Source organism: Lithobates pipiens, unplaced genomic scaffold (genome assembly GCF_037356315.1).
Source record: "Lithobates pipiens isolate NorthernLeopardFrog02 unplaced genomic scaffold, aLitPip1_a1.2 Scaffold_8, whole genome shotgun sequence".
Taxonomy (NCBI): domain Eukaryota; kingdom Metazoa; phylum Chordata; class Amphibia; order Anura; family Ranidae; genus Lithobates; species Lithobates pipiens.
Genome location: NW_027507903.1, coordinates 547,898,435 through 547,907,674, shown reverse-complemented (window position 1 = coordinate 547,907,674; position 9,240 = coordinate 547,898,435). Strand labels below are relative to the sequence as shown.

Here is a 9,240-nt window from a genome sequence, read left to right as displayed (position 1 = left end):
ACAGGATTAAACAGCCCTTTTAAACAATGCAGCAGATTAACCCCTTAGGTTCCTCGGTGAGTTTAACAAGCTTTACTGCATATACAGACTGATTTTACTGTTGTGGGTTTAGTAACATTTTAAGAAATCTCAGTCAACACAAGTCTCTGAACATTAACAGGTGATAATCAGCGCTACACGTGCATTTGCAATGAACAGGGTGGATGCATAAAGAAGAGGCAGCATGATGGGCAGAGCTCATACGATGGGGGTGGATTTCTCATAGGGGCGGATGTATTATTGAGAAGCGTGTAAGGGGCGGATGCATCATGTGGCCTCTTCTGTATGCATCCGCCCCTACACCTGCCCCTTGCAGAGTTGCACGAGCATCGGGAGCGTGTGGCACAATCTAGTGTTAATTGTGCAGGCGCCATGTACGATCAACAGCAGTTAATGTTCGGAGACATTCGGCATCCCCTTTGTCCCCCGTTCTGCTCAAGCACTGCACCTGCGAAGTACAAGGCGGACACTATCCGTCGGGGGACCTTTCTCGGCAGAACACTGGCACAACAACTACTCCCCCGATTGTTCCAGACATAACAGAACAGCTAATATCTGTCAGAAACCATGAAACAGACTGAGACAGAAGTACAATCAAATCACACTTGTTTATTAATAAAAATAAAAAGGTAAATCGAAAAAAGCATAGTCAAGCATAGCCAGAGTCCTGTAGCCAGATCAGGTAGTCAGCCAGTCCAAAGTTCATTAACCAGATCGGGTAATCAGCCAGGCCAGAAGTCAGGGATCCAAGGTGAGCAACTGCAAGCAGGAAAAGAAGCCAAGAGGGATGTCAGCAAGCCAGTCTTGAAACAAACAGCAGGAGATTGTTCCCTGTGATGTGGCCAACGCGAAGGCAAATGGAAAAGTGAGCAGGAAGGCTTTAAATAGGCAGGTCAGACGAGCATCATCGGGAACAGCTGGTAACTGTGGAAAGAGAAGAGAGCTGGCAATTAGCCATCAGCTGAGCGGCCAGCCCAGAGGAGGAAGGGTTAAGCCAGCCCTGACAATATCAGACTATTCAGACATGTACGTAGCTGTAGTGCAACGTAAGCAAAGGGCATACATGATAGGGTGCAAGGCTTATGCAGGGGAATGGTGAGAGGTTGTAGGAGAGTAACAAGGCTTACCTGATTGGAGGACGGAGTAAAAGTGGGTGGAGTAGAGTTGATGGGAAGGCACGTGAGTGTAGGAAGGTCAGCAGTCTGGAGCAGCAGGTCAGGAGGAATGTTCAGGATCACCTCCCTAGAAAAGATGAGTGGGTTAGAACAGCTTTGGGAGTAGCTTAGATTGGCAGCTGAGCAGCATGGCACAGACTGGCTTCAAAGCCAATTTGCGGCCACTTTACAGGGGGTAGGGCAGGGACCCTCAGCAGATAGGGCAACCCCGACACGTGCAAGGAGGTCCCGGCCTCCGGTGCGCCTAAGCCCTGATGTTGCCCCCCGGACTCAACGCCGGCTTGGGAGCCCCAGCTGGGCCCCTTCAGGTCCCCCTGCCAAGCAGACACCCCAGTCGGCTAGCCGGGGGCCTGGGAGGAATCCCCGTCCACGGCAGAGTCCCAGAGGGAGGGGGTCACTTACCGGGACAGGTCTCAGGCCCCCTGCAGGACCGTTCGTTCGTTGGTGGTTCCGGTGGTTCCCCCTGGCGATGTTCCGGTTGGGGGGGCTGCCCGACGGGGGAGAGCGGGGTCCTCGGGCGCCGGCCTCGACCCTGAGGCGGCCGCGGCCTGCCACGTGTGGGCGCCATCTTGCCTTCGGGGGGGTGGCCCAGCGCCAATTGCAGAGTAGCAGTCGGGTGGCCACGCCTCCGGGCACGTTTCAGTGCCTGGGAGGGATGGCCGGAGGAGCGGCACGCGCACGAGCAGAGCGGCACACGCTGATGACTTTGGCGGATCTGACGTCAGCGCGGCCGGAAGTGCGTCGCGTGTAAACAAAGAAAATGGCAGCCGCTGGGACACGGAGCGAATGACAGCCGGGGGCTGCCTGGGCCTTCCGGGAAAGCAGCGCGGAGGCCTCAGATGGGGCCAGAGAGTTCTCCGGACAGCAGTGTAGAGGAAGGGGAGTTGATGGAAGAGGACAACGAACCACCAGCGACAGTGGGGTCGGCGGCTGGAGGGCCTTCTAGCCTGCAACAGCCTGGTAAGTCAATGGGGTCTGTGGGGGGTTGAACGATGGGGGTAGTGGGGGGGCAGGGACAGGGGGAACAGGGGGGGCAGTGTGGGGGGCAGTGAGGTATTGACTGCGCTTAAAGAATTGTTGCGCCGCTTGGAGGGTGGCTCGGGGCAGGCGTCCGCCCCGATTACCCCTTTGGTGGCGCCGCCCCGGCGCGGAGCCAGAGGGGAGGGGGATAGCAGTCCCCACAGTACAGGGGGTTTCGGGGGGGTGGGGCGTCAGCGGAGACGCAGACGGAGAAGCAGGCGGACAGCGTGGGGACCGTTGGTGTTTCAGCTGAAAAAGATAAGGACGCAAAGAAGATTCGCCTGGCGGATGCGTCGAGGAGCGAAGTCTATGTGTGCTTCGACGGCCCGTTAGGGGCGCATTTGAAGAAAGAGGTGTGGGAGAAGATTTGGAGGGATGAGTTCGTGGAAATTTTCTCGTTGTTACCATTATAGAAATTTAATTTGGACAGGGTCAAGCCGGATGAGAGCAAAAAAAAAAAGAGGAGGAGAGGAGGCGGTATAGGCTTATTCCGCGCACGTTTGCAAATTGGTTGCAAGCGTTTGCGATATTAGCTAGCATGATTGGGGAAAAGGCGCCGGAGAATTGTTCGGCATTATTCTGTTATTTGGAGGCCATTAGCGAGGCGCACAGAGTGTATGGGAGTTTAGCCTGGCTCCGATATGACGAACAGTTTCGCCAACGAAAAGCGGTGCGCCCGACCATTAGATGGGACCACAAGGATATCAGCCTGTGGATGAAGTTGATGACTTCGTCCAGGGCCCCGGTCCAGTTTTTTCCGGGGGGGCTGGTGGCGCCACCTCGTCAGGATCGCCGACCCCAAAAAAGAAAGGGGTTTGCTGGCAATTTAACGATGGAACGTGCAAGTTTGGGAACACATGTCGCTACAAGCACGAGTGTTCGGGATGTAGTGGAGGGCATCCCTTCGAGCGTTGCTTCAGGCAAGGAAAAGGTCACACTGGGGACTTCGCTGGAAAAAGGGATGACACCGGTGAGGCTGGAAAGGATGCTGCCTTTCCTAAGTAGGTATCCAGATCGGGCGGCGGCGGGGATGTTGGAGGCAGGTTTTAGGGAGGGTTTCCAGATTCTGAGTGCGTTGAGGGAGGTTCCCCCGCTGGCAAAAAATGTTAAGTCGGCTTTGCTGCATGAACAGGTGGTGTCGGCAAAACTGGCTAAGGAGGTGGCGCTGGGCTGGATGGCCGGCCCATTTCTTACCCCACCAATGGCGGATCTTGTGGTCTCGCCATTGGGGGTGGTTCCGAAGAAGGAACCGGGGCAGTTTAGGATGATTCACCACCTGTCTTACCCCAGGGGCGGCTCGGTAAATGACGGTATTGACCCGCAGGCTTGTGCGGTCACCTATACGTCATTTGATGCGTCGATTGTTTGGGTGAGGAAGTATGGCAGGGGGGCTCTCTTGGGAAAAACGGATGTGGAGGCGGCGTTTCGGTTGTTGCCGGTGCATCCAGTGAGTATGCACTTGTTGGGTTGTTGCTGGCAGGGATTCTATTTTGTTGATCGCTGCTTGCCCATGGGATGTTCTATCTCATGTGCCCTTTTTGAGATGTTTAGTTCATTTTTTGAGTGGGCAGTGAGGGAAACGGCTAGGGTCAACTCTGTTATCCATTACCTGGATGACTTCTTTTGTGTGGGGCCGCCAGGATCCCGCGGCTGCGGGATACTGCTAGGGACGTTGCAGCATCTGGCTGAACGGTTAGGGGTTCCCTTGGCAAAGGAGAAGACGGAGGGTCCCACATCGGAGATAGTGTTTTTAGGAATCACGATTGATTCCTTAGCCATGGAATGCAGATTGCCGGAGGAGAAGGTGGTGGCGCTGAGACAGGAAGTTTGTGTGGCACGAGGCAGGAGGAAACTCCGGTTGAAGGAACTGCAATCGCTCCTGGGCAAACTGAATTTTGCTTGCAGGATTATGCCCATGGGAGCTGATATTTTTGCAGGAGGCTGGCGGCGGCCACAGCGGGAGTGAAGATGCCCACACATTTCGTTCGGTTGTCCAGAGAGTTACGGGACGATCTGGGAGTGTGGGGGGTGTTCTTGGATGAGTTTAATGGGAGATCAATGGTGCAGGAGGGGCCGGTCAGCAATGCTGATTTAGTGTTGTTTACCGATGCAGCAGATTCGGCAGGTTACGGAGCCTATTGCCAAGGGCAATGGAGTGCGGAACCTTGGCCGGAATCTTGGAGGGAGGCGGGGTTCTTGAAGAATCTGGCCCTCCTGGAGATTTTTCCCATTGTTCTGGCTGTGGAATTGTGGGGGGATAGGCTCCGGGATAAAAAAGTACGCTTCATTTGTGACAACATGGGGGTGGTGGTGGCCATAAACAATATCTCGGCTTCATCGCCCCCAGTGATCAGGTTGTTAAGAAGGTTGGTGCTCAGTTGTTTGAGGATTAATGCGATTGTTTATGCGGTGCACATCCCTGGGATTGAGAATAAGTTAGCGGATGCTCTGTCTCAATTCCAGTGGGAGGACTTTCGCAGACTGGCGCCGGACGCAAACAGACGCTGGGACCCGTGCCCTCCGGAGTTGTGGAAGATTGCGTTGGACTCATCGGGGGATTGATTCAACAGTCGCTAAGTGAGGGTGCTCGAGCGGCTTATCAGAAAGTGTGGAGGGAATGGTCGGACTGGTTGGGTGAGGTTGATGGGTCGGAAGGCCCTGCAGATCTATTGATGTGGGTATTAGGTTTTATTTGTTATAATTATATGGGCGGGGTGTCTGGGTCGGCAGTCAGCAAAAAAATGTCGGCTTTGGCTTTTTGGTTTCAATGTAAAGGGTTAGTAGAATTTTTTAGTTAGGAAGGCGTTGAGGGGTTTTAGTAAGGGGGCAGCGAGAAGGGACTCTCGGCGCCCGATTTCTTTTGAAGTTTTGGGCATTTTGTTATGGCACGTTGGGAAGGTGTGTTCTATAGTTTTTGAACAAAAACTTTTCCGAGCTGCTTTCTTGTTGGCATTTTTTGGGGCGTTTCGGATAGGTGAATTGGTGTCCCTTTCCAAAAAAGCGCCAGGGGGTTTGGGGAGTGGGGATGTTTGTTGGGCCCCTTCTTCCGTGGTTCTTTGGATTAGGAAGTCGAAAATGGATCAGTTAGGTAGAGGGGTACGGGTTGAGTTATTTTGGGGTGCAGACTCCAGGTTTTGCCCTGTGGAGGTTTTAAGGGTTTATTTGGAGGTTCGCCCGTGGGGGGGGGGCATTATTCATCCATGTGGACGGTTCGTGCCTTTCTAGGTTCCAATTTACGGCAGTATTGAGGAAGTGTTTGCGGAGCGGGGGTTTGTCCCCTGGGGATTATGCAGCTCACTCCTTTAGGATTGGGGTGGCCACGGAGGCATCTAGATGGGGTTTGCCGGAGGAGGTTATAAAGCAAATTGGGAGGTGGGAGTCTCGGAGATATCAGATATATGTAAGGCCGCACCTGCTGTAATGGGGGTGGGGGAGGTTATTGTTCCTTAGTTCGGTTGACTGTATGTTTGTTTTTGGGTCGTCTTGGTTATTTTTTGTTATGTCTTTACAGAGCCCGGATGTCTCATTTGGATTATGGGACATTCTTATATGTTCTCGGGTGCTAGATGGGCGGACGTCCGGCCGGATGGCAGGCAACTCAGACTGTCAAGGGATGAAGGCCGAGTTCGGTGGATAGGTGTTCCTGGCATGATGTGGCACAGAGTGGTGCCAGAAGTACATCGTTATGCGGGCCTGGATCGGGCACCGGACGTACTAGTCCTCCATGTTGGAGGCAACGATCTGGTCGTCAGGCCAATGCGCAACATCATTAAGGATATACAGTGGGACTTCATCAGGCTTTGTAATGCCTTCCCGGACATGATCGTTGTGTGGTCCGATATTGTGGCCCGCATGTCTTGGAGGGGGGCCCGTTCTTTGGAGAAGATTAACAAGATGAGGATCAAGGTGAACAAGGAGGTGGGGAGGTTTGTAGCCTGTAATGGAGGTATTGTGGTGAGGCATTGGGAGTTGGAAGTGGACACGTGGAGGTATTTATGGGGGGATGGTGTCCACCTTAACCCGGTTGGGTTTGGGTTTGGAGGATGGTATTGGCAGGGCTTTGCAGGTGTGGCGGCAGGCACAAGGGTGAGGTGTCACTCTTGTGCTGCTGTGGCGGTAGGGTCCTTGATGGCTGTTATACAATTTACACTGTTTAAGATGAGGTTTTGGAAAAGGTTAGGACCCATCATAGGTATGGAGTCCTCCCGAGTGGTCTGGCGGCTGGCCAGACTGACGGGCTAATAAGTTGGGGGTCTGTAGTCAATTGGTAAGTCCCCGAAGCAAGTTGGCGGCTGGGGACGAATGACATCAAAAGTTGGGATTACAGGCTCAAGAAGAAAAATGGGATCGTCAGGGATCAACAACTGTTTATCTGATGAGCTGGATTTGGTATAAGAAAATAGATGGTAAAATGGTTTTCAGAAGTTTGAATAAAAAGTTTAGTTTGGTTTATTGTTAAATAAAGACCTGACAGGCCATTTACATCCAGCAGGTGTCTGTGTCATTATTAATAGAATAAGGTAAATAAAGGGGGTACATGTATGGATTGGCGTAGTAAGGTATCTGGCTACCCTTGTCATGCTCCTTTCCTTTTTCTACCCCAACCCCCCCCCCCCACCTTAAAGGAAAAAAAAACATGAAAGGGTCCCCATCCTAATTCCACCCCCCCAGACTTCCCCTCCTCTCAATTTAAATTATACAAAAGGGCCCATGTCCTCCCCTCTCATCTCATGGCATAGTTGCCAACTGTCCCAAATTTCCCGGGACATTCCCGGAATTAGGACATTTGTCCCAAAATATTTTTGTCCCGGGAAATGTCCCGGGAAATTCGGTTTGTTCCGGGAAATTGAATTTCCCGCTAGAGGTCCGCCATTTTTAAGAAGACCAGAAGCTGGTCTTCAATAGAGAACCTGTGGCGCCGCCCACCCCCGCTGCCAGTGTGTGTGTAATGTCAGAGGGGGGGGGGGGGGGCAGTCTGTGGATGGGATGTCATGTCAGAGGGGGCCAGTCTGTGGATGGGATGTCAGAGGGGGTCCGTGTGTGTATGGGATGTCAGAGGGGGGGCCAGTCTGTGGATGCCAGAGGGGGCCAGTCTGTGGATGCCAGAGGGGGCCAGTCTGTGGATGCCAGAGGGGGCCAGTCTGTGGATGTTAGAGGGGGCCAGTCTGTGGATGTCAGAGGGGGCCAGTCTGTGGATGTCAGAGGGGGCCAGTCTGTGGATGTCAGAGGGGGCCAGTCTGTGGATGTCAGAGGGGGCCGCCGTCAGAGTCTGGATGTCAGAGTGGCACCAGATGTTAGGTAGGCTGCTCTGATGGACACCAAATGTGAGGAAGGCTGCTCTGAAGGACACCAAATGTGAGGAAGGCTGCTCTGATGGACACCAAATGTGAGGAAGGCTGCTCTGATGGACACCAAATGTGAGGAAGGCTGCTCTGATGGACACCAAATGTGAGGAAGGCTGCTCTGATGGACACCAAATGTGAGGAAGGCTGCTCTAATGGACACCAAATGTGAGGAAGGCTGCTCTGATGGACACCAAATGTGGGGAAGGCTGCTCTGATGGACACCAAATGTGAGGAAGGCTGCTCTGATGGACACCAAATGTGAGGAAGGCTGCTCTGATGGACACCAAATGTGGGGAAGGCTGCTCTGATGGACACCAAATGTGAGGAAGGCTGCTCTGATGGACACCAAATGTGAGGAAGGCTGCTCTGATGGGGCACCTGATGGCATCTGGTGGCAGGCGACGTGGTTAGTGATGCGCTCATGGCTCCCACTGATTCAGCATTATGGTGAGTTGAATGATTTCATTTCATATTACAATGTAATAATAGAAATAATGCGCTTCAATCATCCTGACACCATAACAATCATGGCGCCGGGATGATTGAAGCGCTAACACCAGGTATTTGGAGTATCTTTATCTGCTGATTGTCAAACTCTGGAAAACACATTGCTATTGTGGTGTAGGATCGGGGGGCTGCTGTCCCTCCATCCCATCCCCTCCCCTTTCCCTTAACTTTTCCCTCTCCATCCCGCATTCATCTCAGACGCTAACCACACCCTTTTGAACCACGCCCCATGTAAGCCACGCCCACTATTTAACGTAAACCACGCCCATATGTTATCCTTTTTCTATGCCACGCCTATAACCGCATGCCCCACCCCCCTAATTATAACACAACTCCGCCTACTACCAAAAAAGTGTCCCGATTTTTTTTTTTACAATGTTGGCAACTATGTCATGGGGGTCACGTCAATAAGCTATCTTTCTTCATCTGAAGAAACAAAAAGATTCTATGGTGACCATGTTTTCATATAGATATAAAAAAAAAAACCTTCCCTATTCTATTCAAAACTTAAAGCCCAACTCACTGCAAGGGTTAACTGCTTGTTTAAGTCTAGGCACATAAAAAAGATTTACTTACCTGATCCTCTGAATATAGTAAGTAGACTGGTTCCCCCAGCATCTACTCCCCTGACCCCCATGGTCCAGCAGTCTATGGTCCTGACATTATTAAGACCTATGCATAGTCCATAATACCTGCACTGAGCGTGACGATGCCAAGGGACAGTCCACCGCCGGAGCATGGGGGAGCGCTGTCTGCTGGGGAAGGGGAGAACTGGCTAAGTAAAAGTGCTTTTACTCTCTCCTATTATAAACAAGCTGTTAACCTTTGCACTGCATTAGTAGCCCCACTAAGGGAGCATTTTCGAATTTCCCAGAGTTTAGCTTTAAACAAGCACATAAAAAAAACAGCTGTAGTTTTAAAATGTTTCTGGTGAAAATGTAAAATGCAAACCGTTTGTTTCCCAACATTTCTTTCCAGAGCTTGATGGACTTCTGCTGTTGTGTAGCATATGATGGGCTTCAAATTGGCTCTGGAAATGATGTTAAAATGTTGGCAGCTATGCATGTGTTTTGTCAGACTCTCGATTTAACCAATTTAAATCATTATAGAACCTTTCAAATCTAAACCAGGAGCCTTGCTTCCATTTATGTTCC

General features: G+C 51.9%; 1 long non-coding RNA gene across 1 annotated transcript; it reads right to left on the bottom strand.

Moving 5' to 3' along the window:
• Positions 1-628: 628 nt before the first annotated feature.
• Positions 629-8,856, bottom strand: LOC143963609 (uncharacterized). The gene is made up of 3 exons (XR_013271008.1): positions 8,663-8,856; positions 1,167-1,281; positions 629-963 (listed from the first exon to the last, which is right to left on the bottom strand). It is a non-coding gene; the product is annotated as an uncharacterized LOC143963609 (long non-coding RNA).
• Between the last annotated feature and the right edge of the window lie 384 nt (positions 8,857-9,240).